At 30.2% G+C, this 19229-nt stretch overlaps 2 pseudogenes; one reads left to right on the plus strand and one right to left on the minus strand.

Moving 5' to 3' along the window:
* Nucleotides 1-4224: 4224 nt before the first annotated feature.
* Nucleotides 4225-12259, minus strand: LOC129298752 (uncharacterized; annotated as a pseudogene).
* Nucleotides 12260-12545: 286 nt separating this feature from the next.
* On the plus strand, nt 12546-18516 carry LOC129298754 (serine carboxypeptidase-like 11; annotated as a pseudogene).
* Nucleotides 18517-19229: the final 713 nt, after the last annotated feature.

The raw sequence follows: 19229 nt of genomic DNA on the forward strand, positions 1-19229 counted from the left end.
CAATTTAATCAATTTTAATTGAAAAAATATTTATGAAATCTTAACTATTAAGTCAAGATCATCTATATTCCATCCCTGATGAGTGACAAGATGAAGGAAGTGTGATAAGTGCATATTTTATATTAAATAGGTATAGATTTTAGTTTGAATTTATTATATTTATTAAGATTTCATATCTATTTAAATTGATATTTATATATTTTTTCCTCATCACTTAATTATAAGATAAAAGAATTTTAATACAAAATTCACTCATATATTTTTATCTTTATATTTTGTAGAGAAAAAGAATAACCAAATAAAAGGAAAGAAGGAAAAGAGAATTATATACATATTAGTCTCTCACACTCGACAAGGAATAAAAGAAGGAGCCTTCACTTTAACTATAAATACTCCCTCCATCAAGAGAGAAGGGATGCAATCACTTATCTGAGTATCTCAAAAATTCTCTCTGAGATATTTGGAGCTTGTAGAAGCATTCTAAAGGCTGAAAGCGAGATCATTAAAGAGTTTCACAAATTATAATTATTTCTCTCTACTCTACTCCTTAATTTTTGCTGTGATCATTTTCATGATTGGGAATAGAACGGTGTTATTTAATTTTATTATGTGTTTTTAAATTACCCCAGTTGAGATAAGGATGTAGCCCAATTGGGAAGCTAGTTTTCTATTTTTTTTATTTTGACTCTTTGCATTTATATTTATGAATATTTTTGCTTTTTTCAATTATATTATTTTTTCTTATTTTTTATATTGATTAATGACTGGCCACCATTTAGTCAAGTCTATGGGTAATATTGATGGACTAGGAGGTGAAGAAAGAACCTAAATCTAGAGAAAATGAATATAATAACTAGGCTAGGGATAGTTCTAAAAATTTATTGTGATTTAAACTATAGCTTCACGGTTTAATTAGTTGCTTGGATATCGTGGGAACGAATTCAACACTAATTAAAGAGGGACTAATAATTCGGAAGAATATTAGGACACTTTAGGAATAGTTGTCACTATAATTGATCCGAGTCAACTCAAAGGGTAGAAACTAGCAACCTATAAGGTGAATCTTAAATCCCAACGCTTCAAGTGATTATATTTTCATCATTATTATTTTTTTATTTAATTTTATTTTTTATATTTTCATCAAAATTATTCATTTTATCTATTTTTCTTAAACTATTAATTATTTAAATTAGTAAAAGTGTAACTTTCCTGTGGGGTCAAACACCTGAAATACTCCAGATAATTTATTACTGTGATCTCATACACTTGCGGAGCGATCAAAGTGCTCCCTAAATTTAAGAAAGCTAGCGATTATGAGATTTGGATACTAAGCCAAAATCATCTATAAATAAAGGAGCCCTCTCTCAATCATCATCAGCATCAATAAACTATCAATCTCAAACTTCACGTCTGCTATTTTATTTTATTTTTTCTTTTATCATGTAGTTTTAATTTTATTTTCTATTGTAGGGCCGACAAAGCCTCACCACCTCTTTTTTTTAATTAATATATCTCTTTTTTGTAACTACATTAATTTTTTTACTTCACATTCTCATATTCGGATGAATTGTAATAAGGGAGCTCGAGTTTCCCGCATTTGATTAGAAGTTAAGTTCTTCCATTTTTTTAAGATTCTGTGTCTCTGGCACACCTTGCGATATTCCCCTTTATTTTTGTTGAACAACTTTTAAATATGAAAATTTCATTAAAGCCTACTAATTTCAGTTATGTAGCTACAACCATAATTTTCAGCTCAAAATCCTTCACAAAACATCCAAATATTATGCACAAATATGAACATACATTGAGCACAAATAAATCATAGCAAAAAGAACATAAAGAGAGGGGAATAAGATAAAAATTTCAAACCAAAGTCTCCATTGTAGCTATAGGATTCCCATTACAAAGTTAGAGCGAGAATCTTGTAGCTAAATTGCAAAAAACCTAGAACTCCATTGCTTCAAAATAAAGACAGAACCGGGGGATGGAGCATGAAGGTGGAAATCTTCGTTGCTGCTGGAAATGAAAGAAAAGAAGACAACGAAGAGCTTGCGACCGCGTACGCCTATGGGCGCAAGGTGTCTCCTTTTTTTGGTTTCTCCCTTTCCTCTCCATTTCCCCTAATCTGACTCTGCAATTTGTATGTTCTTATCTGACGCTCCATTCATCTGTTCAGACAATTTACTCCAACTGGTTTTGGCACTTTTTTTTAATTAAAATAAATACAGCGCATTATTTGTAAAAATAAATGCTATATATTTTTTTCAAAACTATTTAAATTAAAATCCAATGATAAACTATTTAAATTAAAAATCTTATTCTCGTGTTTTAAATTAAAATTACTATGAAATTAATCAATCAATACTTTCTATCTTTATTGTATTATTTATAAATAAAAATAATTTATATATTTATTTATTTCTTGGGTTCAAAATCATTTTTTTTTCCTTAAACTTTTATTAGGAGCACTAAACACCTTATATTAAAAGATAAGGTAATATTCTCCACATAATTTTTTTTAAAGGGAAAAATTATCTTTCCATCATAAATTCATCATCTTTTTTTTATTACTTGTTGATGTGAATAATTGGAAGACCCTCACATAATGATAACAATGTATTATGATCCATGTTGACCTTCTGACATAGGTCAAAGAAGTTGGAAGTAGTGGTGACAATGGTAGGAGCCAAACTTAATATTAGTAATGAAATAGTGGCAAAATAAGTTAGATATCTCACTATCATTGTGTGGAAATTCCCATAATTATTTCATGCTAGTAGATATATGAAGAGGATGAAGGGTCTATGATAAAAGGATTTATTTTGTCTTAAAAAAATTCTATAAGAAAATATTGCCCTTGTATTTAGTACTGGGTGTACAGTGTTGAAGAAAAATAATCTTTAACCCATATTTGTTTATAAAGTATTTAAATCTTTATTTTTATTAAAATATGTGTATATATGAATGTATCATTTTAATAATTTTTACTCAGAGACGTAACGGCGTTGATTTAAAATTCTGAAAAGCATATAAAAATTGATTTTCTCTCCAAGGAAGTTTTTAAAATTTTAATATTTTTCACTCAAACATATTTTTACTCACCGAAACAATGTTTTCCCCATTTTTAATATTTTATTTATGAACAATACAATAAAGATAAAAATTATTTAATAATTAAATTTATAATAACTTTAATTTAAAACATAAGAATAACATTTTATTTTAAATAGTTTGAAAAAGTATAATAACATTTATTTTTACAAATAATTCTGTGTTTTTTAATAAAAAAAAGTGTCAAAAACCAGTTGAAAGTAAATTGTCTAGGCAGACAGAATATTGAATGGCAGGAATACAAATTGAACGGTTAGATAAGGAGAAATGGAGGGAAGATGGAGGTAAAAAAAAAAAAACAAAAAACAAAAAACAAAAAACGAGGGAAACACATTCAGTGCTGCTGGGCGCTCATCACCCTTGTGGAGAGATCTGAGCCTTTCATTTCTCTTCAAATAATCCTTGCCGTTGATTTAAAATTATTTTTAAAATATTTTAATATGATATTTATAAAAATAAAGTATATAAAAATTAGAATATTAATATTGAATACTTTTTATGTTATTAGAGGATAAATATTACCATACTTATCACCCCATTATAAGATTTAAATTGTCTAATTTAAGCTTTTTACTATTATTTATATTTATTAAAATAAAAATATGTAAAAAATATAGAAGTCTTTGATAAATTTGTTTATCACCAATTTAGCAAATACAAATTTAATCTATATGACCTAGTTTAATATTTTTTTAATAATTTTTATAAATTGACTATTCAAATATATTCTAAACAATATAAATATAATTAAAAGGTTCAATTTAATATTAATAATTTTATAATTTTAATTAATTGATCATCTAAATATACGCTGAACAGTTTATATTTAATATTATAATTTTTTGTAATTTGTATTTTGATAAATTTATATAAAAATATTTTAAAAATAATTTTAAATTAATGGCAGATGTCATTTAAAAAATGAAGGGTCCAAATCATCCCTATACTCATCAAACAGTGGCGGACCTAGGACCCTAGGCCAGTGGGGGCAATCTATTTAAAAGAAAAGATAACTATTGTCATATCATAAGAAACTATACTAATATCAAGTAAAATTTATATAAAATCAAATATTTACATACCTTACAATTATTGTCGACGTGGTTTCATATTTTAAAACTGTTAAATAATCAATTCATTATCAATACTGTTAAAAACATCCTTTCAATGTAGGTCACCAAGTAATCATGCATCCATTTATTTCTCATTCAGTTGCGTAATCGATTTTTCACAATCTTCATGGCAGAGAATGCTCTTTCTACTGTTGCTGTGGCAACGGGTAAAATCATTGCTAACTTCAATAAAAGATAAACAAGTGGATAAACAACATGTCTTCCCGTTTCAACTAATTTTTCTGCAAGACTATTAATATCTTTCAGAGATGTAAATTCAACACTGCCATGCATATCAATTATGTAAGTCTCAAGTTGATTGTCAAGCATCACCAAATCAGTTGAAGAAAAGTCATGTGGATAAAATTTGGCAAACTTAATCAATTTGCTCTTGTCAAAACTAGAGAACGAGTTTCCTGGATTTAAACAAGCCATGCAAAGGAGCAATTCAGTATTTGTCTCAGTGAAACGATCATTAAGTTCCTGAAGTTGCATGTCCACAATAGTATAAAATAATTCAACTCGGTAATGATGTTCTACTGTAATATCTTGAGCTTTACCTTTGCGACGTGATCTCCCTTTAGACAAGAAAAGGTCTTCCATGTTTGGAACATCAATATCATGCAAATTACAAAACAGAGTTACTTCATCTAATAAAGACTCCCATCCACTATCTCTCATAACTTGTAATTGTTTCTTTGCAATGTTAACCAAATTCATGGCATTGACAATATCTTAATCTTTTATTTGTAATGCCTGTGACAATTCATGTGAAATACCCAGTACATGCTTCATTAGATGTAAAGTAAATGCAGAATCAAAAGCTTCTATCAACTGTAAGAGACCATTAGCCTCAGCTCTTTGGTCTGTACTTGAGGCATCTTCCTTTATAATTTCAAGCACATCAATCACAGAAGAATACATTACTGTTAGATTAACCAAAGTTGCATAATGAGAACTCCAATGTGTGTCAACACCTCGCTTGAGACTAACTTCTTGGATCAAGCCTCGTCCAGTGGAAATTTCTCCATTTTTCAAAACTTCTCTAATTTTAGCTATTTGTTTTTCATGAAGCATATCAATTCTTTTGCAAGAACCCCCAACAACATTTAACAAAGTAGACACCAAATTGAAAAGAGAAGCAACTTGAATGTGATTCTTAGCAATGGCAACTAAGGTGAGTTGTAATTGATGAGCAAAGCAATGTACATAAAATGCACATGAATTTTCTTTTAAAATCAAACTTTTGAGACCACAAAATTCACCTTGCATGTTACTAGCACCATCATAACCTTGTCCACGGATACTAGATATACTCAACCCATGTGTGCTAAATAATTTATCAATTGCCCTTTTTAATGATAAAGCTGTAGTATCCTTAACATGCATTATGCTAAGAAATTGTTCAACAATGCTTCCCTTTTTATTAACATAACGCAAAGCAATAGCCATTTGCTCTTTATTTGAATTGTCACGTGCCTCATCAACAATAATGGAAAACAATTCATTTCCAAGATCATTAATAATTGCATTAGTGGTCTCCACAGCAGCAGCATGAACAATATCCTTCTGAATTTTATGAGCAGTTAAACGACTATTTTCAGGAGCTCTGTCTAAGACAATATTTTTAATTAATTCATTGTGATTAGCAAGAAACTTTAGAAGTTCAAGGAAGTTACCTCTATTGGCTGACATACATGATTCATTATGACCACGAAAAGCTAATCCTTGCTTCAAAAGAAAGCAAATGCAGTCAATTGAAGCTGTCAATTGCTTTCGGTATAAGTCTCAAACTTGTTCATCTTGCTTGGCAATTGCAACTTCTATGTGTTGATTTTGATTCATCAAATTTTGACATTTCTTCCAAGCAATATTGTGAGCACTATTAGGGCCTCCAACATGAGATGAGAGTCTTTCTTTTTTATTTCAATTTGTAAATCCTTCCATAACAAATGAATCACCACCAGATTGCTTCCCAAAATCAGGTTTAAAAAGGTGACAACACAAGCAAAATGCTGCATCTTTTTCTATGCTATACTCTAACCAATTGCCAAATTCATTAAATCAAGAGGGACAAAATCTTCTCAAAGTCTTCCCAATTCTTCTTTGGGGAAAATTACGTTGAATAGCTTGACATGGTCCCTTTTGTAAATAAGCTCTTCTTATCTTATCCCTCTCATTAGGATGATAGGATGAAATTTTAATCCGTTTTCCTGAGTCCGATGGCAACTCTTCTAAAGATTGATTCTCTTGTTGTTGATGGTGGTGGTGAGGATTTGATTGATGATGTATGGATGAAGATTGATGCTCCTCACATGGCACTTTTCTCTTAAGAATCTTTCCATATTCTTTTCAAAATTCAAATAATTTGTGATTCACCTATTGTAAATCAAAATTATCTAATCAATATACTTAAAAAAATTTCTCATCATAAATAAATAATTAACTAAAATAGAAATTAATTTTATAATTAACAAATAGGCATCTCATGATTCAATTATTCTTGAAATTTATTGTCTCAAGATTCAAAATAACTACTCAGTACAAACAAAAGCAACTCACAATCAATTAGATTTATTTATATAGTATTCTATTGCAAGCCAACATTTTGATAATCTATTACAAGCCACATGCAAGCCACTTTTGTCATTTTAATCTTTAATATTGATGCGCAAATGAAGTTCATTCCACAGTCAACACTCACCAACATTATCAAAAGTAAATATATTAAATAATTATTTAAAAATTAATAAATAACTTTCCATAGTCTTCTACCCACATGCAAGCTCTCATTTTTCAATGACTTTTCCTTCTCAAATCACTTTTTCTACAACCTTTTCATCTTTTTCCTCAATCAATTCCATTATCTCTCAGTCTCATCTCTGGCTCAACTGCTCAACTTCTCTTTTTAGTTGACTCTCCAGTTCCATGATTTTCGTTCCCCTAAATTGACAGATTCAAACATGAAAGTGAAGTTTTTTTTTCAACTCACAGCTCTCGACTGCTTGCTCTATGTTCATAATCAAGGAGAAGATTCAAGAAAAACTGGAAAGTACCTGAGTTTGGCGTGTTCTTCTTTTGCTAAAGCTTGAAGCTATGGTTCTCCAAAATCCAATTCTTCAATTCTCCTCTTGTGCGAGTCTGCCACTGCTTCTCTTGCGTATGGGGCCAACCGACTGTTAGGGCACAATTTTTAAAAGCTAAATTTTGTTAGATTTTATTATTTGAAATAATTATTATTGAGGATGAGGTTTTGTCGTTTGGGTGAGGATCAATTGTTCATTTTTTGTTTTGTGGGCTTTGTTACAAAGATTGGATTTGGGCTAAGTTTATTGCTTTGATTTGGATTAAATTTCACTGGGTTAAAAAAAAAAAGATGAGTGAGGACAGGATGCAAAATTTACCACATATACCCATGTAAATTTTTTATTTTCAGGGGGGCATTTGCCCACACTGACCACTACGTAAGTCCGCCACTGTCATCAAATATGACCCAAAAAAAGATACTTGAGCCCGTAAGCCTATGCGCTCTTTAGGTATTGTTTGGTTGGAGAGAGGAGGGGAGAAAAATTTTAAAATTTTCCTTCCCCCACTACCTTATCAAACATGGGGAGCCCCTCCCTCCAAATTGGAGGGAGCCTCCTTCCTCTTCCCTCACATTTCTTTCCCTTCATTACCTTCCTTTTTTTTTTCTCTCTTTAAATTAAACAGAATCTTATTTGCTTTTCTCCGACAATGCTCCCGCCTCTCACTCCCTCTGTTCCTTATTTTTGAAAAAGGTCATGCCCCACCTTCGTTCTTCTCTCTCGTTTCAATTTCAATTTCTGCGGCTGTCAGGGGCACCATGCTAAAAGTTCAATGATTCAATGAAAATGGTTAAGTTACCCTTAATGACCTTAATTATAATTTACACAATTTTACCCAAAAACTATAATTTGAGATGATAAAATTAAATACACCGGAAGCCCAACAAATGTAGTATACCGAGAGGTGTTTAGGAATTTGTCTTGAAAATAATTATAGTGTCATGTTATTATTTTTCAGCATCTCATTTGATATTAATAATTCATGTATTAATTTCTCTACATTTACTCTACAAGAGTTGTTGTTGGTTGTGAAAAATTTATGGTACCGTGCATCGCACAAGTAGTGAATGCTAGTAAGATTCAAAAGTCTGCACAAAATAAAATAATATTTAATAGTTACATGTGCAAATATATTAAATGAACAATTTAATCATAATTTTTAAAATTTAATTCATTAATTCTCACAAATATAAAGTGATCCATAAAATAAAATATATTTTAATTAATCTCAATTAGTTACAATTTATTAATAAAAAGGTCGACGATAAAAATATATAAAATATATGATCTATCACATTTCTTTGCTAATTTCTTCTCTCTCTCACATGTTCGTTTCCTTTTGACCAGACATACGAGGACGTATTCTAATCAGATGATATTTGCCACTGTAAAGGTAAGAACGAAGAACAAGAAGTTCTCTAAGATTGAAATATGATCTATGCAGGGATTTCTTGAAATCAAAACAAAAGCAAACCAAGACAGGTTGAAGTAATTAATATTATAATTTTTATTATAATTTGACTAGTTTGATTTAATATTATAATTTTTTAAAATTTTTATAAATTGATCTATTTTGGTTATAAAAATCTAGATTATTCATATTGATTATCAAATTTATTACCATATATTTTTTATAATTTTTTAAATGTTTTATTTTTATAAATAGAAATATGAATAAAAAATAATCTGAGTCATTCAAATTAATCTAAACAGTCTAAATTTGCTCTTAAGTGTAGAGGAACAAAATAGAAGCGACTTTGTAAAGGAGCAAAGCCGACTCCCTAAATTTTCTTCTTGTTTTATGGACTTTGTATTGCGTCTTGGGTATTGGTTTTTGTGTGTTGTTTTATGATTTCTTGGTTGTTTATTTTTTATTTCAACATTTTCGGTATCCTAAGAAGCCTATAAATATTATCATCTTCCATCTAAATTAATTTGAATCTCATTGTATAAGACCGTTATTACTAGCAGTTGCCTTACAAGTATTTTGTGATGCCTCGTAGGTTCTTTGTTGTTTATCTTTGAACTCTTGTTTTTTATGTTCATTTGATAAAACGACATTACTGTTCGGGTGCTAAAAAAAAAATTATTTTCCATTGACACTCGAGAAGCAATGACGAGATAAAACGGAGACGCGAACGCGTGTGGGTGCTTGTTTTGTCCCCTTTTTTATGGCAAATTTGTTATTATTATAGGTTTCACATAGCAATTTTAAGGCGAGTTATGATTCTGGTACACATCTCTACGTTTGAAGTAAATGACATTGAAATTATAATGATTAACATACCGGACAAATGAAATCAAAGGGAGACTAAATGGAAAGATCTATTATGAGATGTATACCAATAAATTAGAATAACTTGGCATTTTGAATCTACGAATAAGAAAGTCTCATGTGGTCATGGAGGAAATATGGATTAGTCAATAAACTAGGCATGGGAAGATCAATTCTACGTGGCTTGTGGGATGTATATAAACTAGGCATGGGAAGATCAATTCTACGTGGCTTGTGGGATGTATAGGTGCACGTATTCTCTGCAATGTTCTGTATTTGACGGAATAACTTCATTTTAAAATGGAAATATAAATCAATAGGTAGAGGTTTTAAATTTCCACATTTAGCATTAAAACCCTAAAATAACAAAAACTGTAGACTCAAACAATTATTTAAAAACTGAACCAGACCAGATAGGCAACCTATCGACCTGTCAATCTGAAAAAACTTTTTGAAAATTGGGCTGGATTACAATGCTTTGGATGGGCTTTTGGATAGGAAACCGAATCAAGTCGGTTACTAGATCTAGTTCTTAAAAAATGGACAGTTCAAAAAATGACCCCCTTTTTTCTTTTTACAAAATGACCCCTTTTTTTTAATTATTTAATGTTATGTTATATCATGTGGCTTGTTAAATCATTATAAATTTAAAATATTTGATTTTATTTTTAAATTATGTATCAATTTTGTATTTATTTTTTATATTTAATTTTTTATTTACATATATATTTTTTTTAATTTAATTATTATATCACTAATTCGATCATTGATTCAACTCGATTGAACATATAAACTATAAACCATTTGTTTTTTCAGTTCAATATCCAATTTGATTTTGAAAACATTACTCATCAACATCTTTGTCAAATATGCTTCTTGGGGACACCTATTTCTCTGGAAAATTTGAAAACTTGAAACATTTCAACAAAAATTTCAGCAATAGATGCCATCAAATGCAAGGCACTCAACTACTTTTTGAAGCATTTATATATACCATTTACTATCCTGTATTAGAGACAAACATGAAGATTTAAGCACCAAAAATGGGAACTTGCACGGAAGATTGAGTAGACGAACACAGATATGGAACCTGACAGCAGCAGATTGAACGAGTACTGAAGGAGATATGGAATGCAAGGAGACGGATTTCGAAAATACAGAGAGAAACTGCACACAAGAGCAAGAGCCACAAATGAAAGTAAGCACTTAAATAAAATTTAAAATAATATACAATATTGAGAAATTACTTATTAGCAACCGTTATCTAATTTTTTAAAAAAATTAAAAATAAAATTATTTACAACGATTCTTTCAACTAATCATTATATAATCATAAAAATATATAGCATTTAATTGAAATAATTGTTATATATTCCTTCAATTCAAATCTTACCTCAACTATATCAGTTTATTTATATATAAGGTGTTATATATAATTTTTTTAGTAGTGCACGTGTATCATATGGGCATATATGATATCATATATGTAATCTGATTCTACGTACCTACCCTAGTTTACAATATTCAACCCAAGATTTGGAGGGATATTTTCAACAAAAGGGTAGCTGGCATGAAAGGGATAGGAGTTTTAATATTGATAATCGTATATCTTCTCATTATTGCATCTGTCTTTGTTCACTACAAGGCCTCTGTTTTTTTTATTCCAATACCATTTGTTAAATAGTTAATGAATAAATTATTTTTAAAATTTACATTCAATATTACTATAGACTTTGAGCTTATTTATTATATAAATTATTTTTTTAATTTTTTTAAAATAGTACAATTTAATTTTTAATATTAATAAAAGTTAATTTTGACAGTTAATTGACTAAATAATGACAGAAAAAAATAATAAAAAAGGACTAAAAATTATAATAAATGACCTAAAAATTATAGAAAATGATAAAAAGAAAATCTTGTTATTTTTTTATAATTTTTGATGTCTTTTTTTATCATTTTTTAATTATGATCAAAATTAACTTTTATTAATAACAAGGATCAAATTATATTATTTTTAAAAATTAAAAGAATAATTTATGTAATAAATAAGTTTAAGATGTATGATATTAATTGACCTAGAGTCCGGGGTAATTTGTTCCTTCATTCTTTTTTTTTTAAGTTGTCTTTCTATTATTTGATTTAAAAAAAAGTGATCTTAGGGATTGATTAGAAATTTGGTGGGTTGACCGGCTTTATCTCTTCTTTAAATATTCTATTTCATTTTTTTTGAATGGCTCTAAAATTATTTCTTTTTTTTTTACGAAGTAGAAGAAGAGACGAAGGCAATGATGTAAAAATTGGACCGGACCGGATGATCTGACCGTCACCCGCTGAACAAAACGGTCCGGTTCAACCAATTGAACCAATCTGACTTCTGACCCGGGTTGACCCAAATTGAAGCGCCTGGTTTTGAGAGAACCGGCGTTGACCCAGAAACCGGACCCGGGTCAACCCGGTTCAAAGCCAAAAAAATAAAAAAAAAAGAAATTTAGGCTGAGTTGCTTAGATTCACAATTTCTCTTCTCTAATCACTAATTCTCTCTTTTCTTCTCTTATCTAATCTCTAATATCTCCTTCATGGTCCAAATTCAATCTCTAACTTCTCCTCCAACATCTGCCTCCAACTCTAAAGATTTAACCTTTAGCATCGAGATCGAAAGCTTGTTAGTCATGATATGACAGCGTGCCTCCAAGTCCAACATTTTCTTTTGAGATTACAAGCTTGTACTAACATGCCTCTCTATCTCTAGCTCCAACAATCCAAGCATCTAGCTTTTGAGGTCGAAATCTCAAGTATCATTGATAAATTAATGTTTTATTTATATAATTGCGCATATAAATTTTATTTTTTATTTAATTTTTATGTCACCGGTTCGACCGCCGGTCTAATCGGTTGGACCATAAAAACCGCGACCCGTTGCTCTTTCCAGTTCAATGTCTGGTCCGGGTTTCAAAATATTGGACGAAGGTTCATTTAGCATTATCATGTATGGGACTCTGCTTCTTGCGACTCTCTTGTTGCAGATTTCTACTCGAGTTGCAACTTCTGGCTCAACTGTACGTTACCTTCCTGGCTTCAAAGGGCCTCTTCCTTTTCACCTGCAAACTGGGTTAGTGTTGTTTTTCCCAATTTTGAAACTTAATTAACTAATTAATCACCTTCCTCTTTGTTAAAATGTGTGTCAATCACCATATGTGTGTTTAGGTATGTGGGGGTGGGTGAATCAGAAGAAGAAGGACAAGTGTTCTATTACTTCATTGAATCTGAGAACAACCCACAAGAGGATCCTCTTATGCTATGGCTCACTGGTGGTCCTGGCTGCTCTTCCATTTCTGGCCTTTTGTTTCATATAGGTTACTACATATCTAGAACTCAAATGTTTCTCAAATCAAAGAGTTTTTTGTTTTAAATAATGTTATTATGTAGGTCCAATCCAATTCAAGGTTGAGACATACAATGGTAGCGTGCCTCATCTGGATTTGAGGCCACAAGGATGGACGAAGGTAAAAGTTCCATTACTGAAATCCTCTGTTATTAGTTAATACTCACATGATTATGATACGTTGATGTATTTATTTAATTTGTTAATTCAGGCATGTAGTATAATCTTTGCCGATTTGCCACTTGGAACTGGCTTTTCTTATGCAACTAAATCAGATCTTCAACGAGGTGATTGGAACTTAATTAACAATATCCATCAATTTCTTAGAAAAGGTACCTAAATCAATCCCTAGTTAACTACCTCTGTTTTGTGCTCTGTTTTTTAAGATTTTCGTTTTTCAGTAATTTTTCTTGCAAGAATGAAATTACAGAGAATTAAACAATAATAAGCAAGATGAATAAATCTGCATAAACACATAACTAGCTATATGTCTCGTATTCGTTGCAGTGGCTGGTTGATCATCCAAGATTTTTGTCAAATCAAGTTTACATTGGAGGTGACTCATATTCTGGCCTTCCTATTCCTGCTATTGTTCAAGAAATTTCTAATGGTAAGAAACTCTCAAATGGTTAATTGAATACACATGCAAGACATTGTTTAAGCCATGATCATAAGAGAAGGGGAAAATATATTTTTTGGTTCTTGAATTTGTTTTCAGTCATGGATTCATTCTTTAAATTTTGACTGGAAATAATTTAATCCTTATAGATTTTTGATTCGGTACAACTCAATAAATTACAAGACTAAAAGTTACATTATTCATAGAAGAAACATTTGGTGCTTGCATATATATATATATATATATATAGAGTCTAATTATTATTATTGTTCGTCTTGTGTTTCATGAGAAAGTTGACATTTGTCTTTGACATTATTGGTACACAGGAAATAAAATTGGTATTCAACCGTGGATAAATCTCCAGGTTTGCCATTGATTTTCTGAAAACATTCCCTTTCCTGCTTTAGATCTAAAACTCATATAGTAGTTTTTTTCTATTTGGAGCAAAAAGTCAGTCCATTTTATTGATGTAAATATATATATATATATATATATTACACTCACTAATGGACTCAATGAAAGGACAAAAAACAACCTATTTAGACAACCTATTAAATCAGCAGAAAACAAACACCATTTAAAACCTAACATACAACCTATGTAAAGCAAAGACACTACAAAAGATGTTACCTATATTTTCTAATTATTTAGCCAATGAGGGTGGGGTTCAAAACATCATCCCAAAGGTTCTGCATGTCTAACCCTCCATTTGGAAATGAAAAGAAAATAGGAATGAGAGAAAAGTAGAAGAAAAAGACATTTTTTTCCTTCCTAATATAAAGTTTTTCCTTTAGTTTTAACTCTCTCTCTTTGCTATTTTCTTCCCATTTTAAACAAAGTCTAAATGCTATAGCTACCATCGAACGAGCAGCATTGTACCAAGGAAACAAAACATTGGATATACACCTTCAGCTCTACTAATGCTTCTTCTTAGGCTTCTATATTGCTACTCACGTCCACCTTCAGAGCTGCTAGTCAGTATTTTAAAAAGATTAATCAGGTTTCAGATTTGGTTGACCTTGAACAATTTCCCAGATCAGCTTGTAACCTGAGTTCACACTGTAATTCCCTTCCTTCTTCTTTAGTAATTAAACCAGCAATCAAATTCAGGTTCCAGAAACCATCAGTAATCAAATCTAAACCTTCATGTCACTCATTTCCTCCACCACCTCTCCAGCAAAGAGCTTGCAATTCACTTCCCCTGGAAGCTACATACCTTTTTCCACTCTCAGCCTCCTTTGGACAGTCATGAAGTGGAAAAACTTTTTATTTCTATCATCTGCATTTAACCATTTCTCCCAATACGTCTGCCACCAATATATCTTCTCCTTGTCCTGCAATTCAACTCTTTCACTGTACTTTCTGTTGGTAGCAGTGATGAGAATTCTGATTTGAGTCGTGCCCAAAGACACCACACTTTCAGCCTGCAATACCTTCTACAAGACCTAAGCTGAGATATAAAATCTAAGATGCTTGGCATGATATGTAGTTGCTCAGGACAATGTAAACCTAGCTATGAGGTTATAATGAAGACATCTTAGTTTAAACAAGATCATGGTTTGCATCATTGTACTTTAACTGGAATGAAAGTGATAGAACATTATTTTTAAATTTTAATTCATTCACACTGCTTAACGTATGTCACAAATTTTTCAGGGATATGTGCTTGGGAACGCCTTCACAACAGGGGAAGAAAAAAATTTTCTCCCCCAATTTGCTCATGGAATGGGACTGATTCCCGATGAACTTTATATGGTAATATAATAATTATTATATTATACTATTGTGATAACTCATAATACATTTTATTAAATTTGAGTTGATTATGAATGTAACAATTTATTGTATGTGGACAGTCGTTGCAGAAAAATTGTAAAGGAGATTACATAAATATAGATCACAAAAGTCAGTTATGTCTAAGGAACATCGACACCTTACATGAGGTTAGTAAAGATCACATTCTACTGCATACTATTCAATATATTTTTACTGATTATGATTATAAATTATAAATTATTGGAATAAAATATACTGATCCTTTCTGTAGATAATAATTAATTATGTTGTAAGTAAACTATTTTCCCTCAATCTCAGCTCATTTCAGGAGTTAATAGTTTCGGCATTTTGGATCCCAAATGTGAGAGCTATTCGCCTAGGCCTCATGATTGGAAGGAGATCTCTGATCAAGAAATTTCAAACGACTCTTGGTTCTCGCCTCACTGTTCCACCTCTAAGTTGCAGAGTAATTTTTCTTGGCACATAAATTGCATAATGAAAAAAAAAAAACCATTTTGAGAACCATCTAAGAAAATTAAATTCATTTAAAGATCCTAAAATTATGAAATTTTAAAGAAAAACTATGATTCTTAGTTGAAATTAAAATTTTTCTGATTGAATTTTTCCAAGACTCATCTTGTATATTGTTAGTACTTGACTTTCACATTTTCAATAGTCATTTTAGCACTTTCAGGATTCAATTTATGTTTTTTTTTCTTAGCAGTCACTTTAGGTGTTTTCAATATCCGTTCTCCATGATTTTAGTAATGAAAAGAATTAAAAATAAGTGTTTTCAGTATTGAAAACATGAAAGATGAGTATTGAAAATATTTAAAATGACTGCTGAAATATTGAGAAACTAAATATTGAAAATATTAAAAATGAATATTGAAAATGTAGAAAATAATTATTGAAAATGAAGATGAGCATTGAAAAACATTAACTCAGAAAAATTTTAATTCCAATAAATGACTTAGATCTTTTTGAAAAAAAAAATTCAAAAATTCAAAATCCTTACTTGTAAGTAATGTTTTTCTGACAGTTCTTAATTAAATATCATTTTTCCTTGCATAATTCACAAATTAAGATTGAAATTTTTTTTTAAGATAGATATAATCACATTTTCATCCTTTCTGTCATTTAGAACTATCCGTATTTCCTCAGCTACTTTTGGCTTGACGATGACAAGGTTCGAGAGGCACTACATGTTCGAAAGGTTTTGCTTATGACCAGCTAGTTTTTTTTTTTTCATTTTTTAAAATTAAAGTTTAGTTCCTTCTCCTTAATTAATTATCTTGTCCTTGTTCTTAATCTTTTATATATTGTAAAATGTAATAAATTAAGGTCAATAATACTGATGTTTTGAAAATGCATGCATTGTTGGTTGATGGTTATGTTTAGGGAAGCAAAAAGAAATGGGTACGTTGTAATAAATCTGGCTATAGCTACGAAGTCACCACCAGCTTTCCATTTCATGTAAATTTAAGCAGACAAGGTTATCGTTCTTTGATTTACAGGTGTGCTTTTCTTTTTTCTGTTCTTTTTTGGCAATTTGCAATTACTAATTAACTACATAGTTGTACACACACATATATAATAAGCAAGCCTTGTATGTGCACACAGCACAATTATATCACTTTATTTATGCTACTCTATTTTTTTTTCTAATACATCACTGTGTGATAATAGCTTTTAGAGAAAATATAATTGTTGGTTCTAGTATTAGTGCCTATACTTTTTTCCATTGCTCCAAATCCCTTAAGTTTTAGCCGTATGTAACTTTAATAATTGTTAAGTCATTGTGTTTATATTTAAAAATATAAGGACTAACATTGCAAACATATGAAACTTAAGGGGTTTGGAGCAACGGAAAAAGATATAGAAATTTAATACTACATCATGTTAAAATTATGGGTACCAACAGTTGTATTTTCTCTGGACTTTAAAATCAACTATTATTTTAAAAGTTAAGAAGAATTAAAAAAATGGACTTGTAATTTCCACAAAATTAGAAATTCGATTTGCATTGATTATGGATTTCTTTTAATAATTGATATATAGATTTTGGTAAGAGACTAGGTGGTTCTTTGTTGGCGCTCGGTGGAGATCATGACTCAGTAGTTACGTTTATGTCAACTCAAGCATGGATCAGAGATTTAAACTCCTCCATTGTTGATGACTGGAGGCCATGGTTTGTCAATTCCCAAGTTGCAGGGTATGTATATTCTCTATATCTCATCAGAATTATTTTTTCACCCTTTTCTATTATTTTTTAAATGACTGGTTTTTACTGATTTCATGACCAGTTTAAATTTCAACCACTTCTTAGTTTCCCCTTAATTCTTGACCAAATCGGGCACTATTTTACCCGGTTTTACTTTTTTTTTTTTCAATACACACTCCTTCAAGTCTCTATGCAACATTTAGAGGAATAATAGATTCTATAAATAATCACTCTGTAAAATTCTCCTTAATATTCAACGCGCATTGGTTTTAATTATAGCCGATTAAGCACAAAGTCTCTTATTTAAATTTGTGTAAATGCAAAAAATTAAATGTCTTTGAGAAAGCTGCATCTAATTGGACCATACAAAGTTTGAATCCAACTCAATTATATAACCAAATTAAAAATCTTCTTATAATTCAATTAAAACAAGGATGTTGGGTGGAACTACTGAGAAAATTGAAGCAGATGATTATTCTTCAAAACAAAATGTTTTCTATTTGCTTTAACATTTTTTTTTCCTTTTTTTTTTTTGGTTTCTTTTGGAGCAGATATACAAGGAGGTACTCCAATCAAATGACATTTGCGACTGTAAAGGTAAGAACTTTGAACCAAATATGAGCTATATGCTTGTTACTCTGTTTATTTTGTTCGAAGACAACTTAAAAAATGAATGAAAAATAAAGGTTGACAACATTCATAGATTCACTTTATTCATGTCAAATTGTAATTGCAGGGTGCAGGGCACACAGCTCCTGAATATAAACCTGAGGAATGTTTTGCAATGTTCAATAGGTGGATTTCTAATAAATCTTTGTAGATTATCTCTTTCAACCCACATGGACTTTGGTGTTTAAGAATATAATGCAGATGTATGATTAAATGCTGTTGTAATAATTTATATTATACGTGGATTTTAATAATTAATCCGTGTATAAAAGTTTTCTTGTAAAATGAATTAATATGGAAATTCATAAGTAACTTCTGAAATTTTCTAATAAAGAATACAAAATCCCACTTGTGCTATATATACAAGAAACGTCAAGATAGTGGTCCTACATGGTGGTCAAATATATAAGAAAATTTACATCTGCCTATTTTAACGCCCATCCACATATTGTCAAATATAGGTTGAAGAATATTAAAAATGTAAATAAATAAAATAATAATTTTAAAAAATTGATGGCAATTTTAATCTTTTAAAATAATAACTTCCAAGACTATTTAATGGAAAATTTACCATGCGTAGATTTCCCTTTTGTTTTTTTTTATTCAAAAAAAGTTTGAGTAAAATCCTGAAAACTCAGAACCAGGCATACCTTTACTTTCCAAACTCAAATAACGCTTATAAAAAGTATTTATAAATCATTCATTAATAAAATTTTTACATTAATATTGAGATTTAATTCCACCATCTTGGTCACTTTTCTTGGGGACAATAATAAGATAGGAATGATGGCATACTCTAACGATCGGCCCCAAGAAAAAAGAACATATTTCAACGTTTTATTTGATGTTTTCGGTAAAGAAATTTGGAATATCTTGCTCTAAAAGATTTTGATTTACTTTCTACCGCCAAATGCTGATACTGCAGAAAGCTTCTCACGACAACGCCAAAATTGAAACTACAAATCCAATTC

This window comes from Prosopis cineraria, unplaced genomic scaffold (genome assembly GCF_029017545.1).
Source record: "Prosopis cineraria cultivar Desert tree isolate PC_DT_omini unplaced genomic scaffold, ASM2901754v1 PC904, whole genome shotgun sequence".
NCBI lineage: Eukaryota > Viridiplantae > Streptophyta > Magnoliopsida > Fabales > Fabaceae > Prosopis > Prosopis cineraria.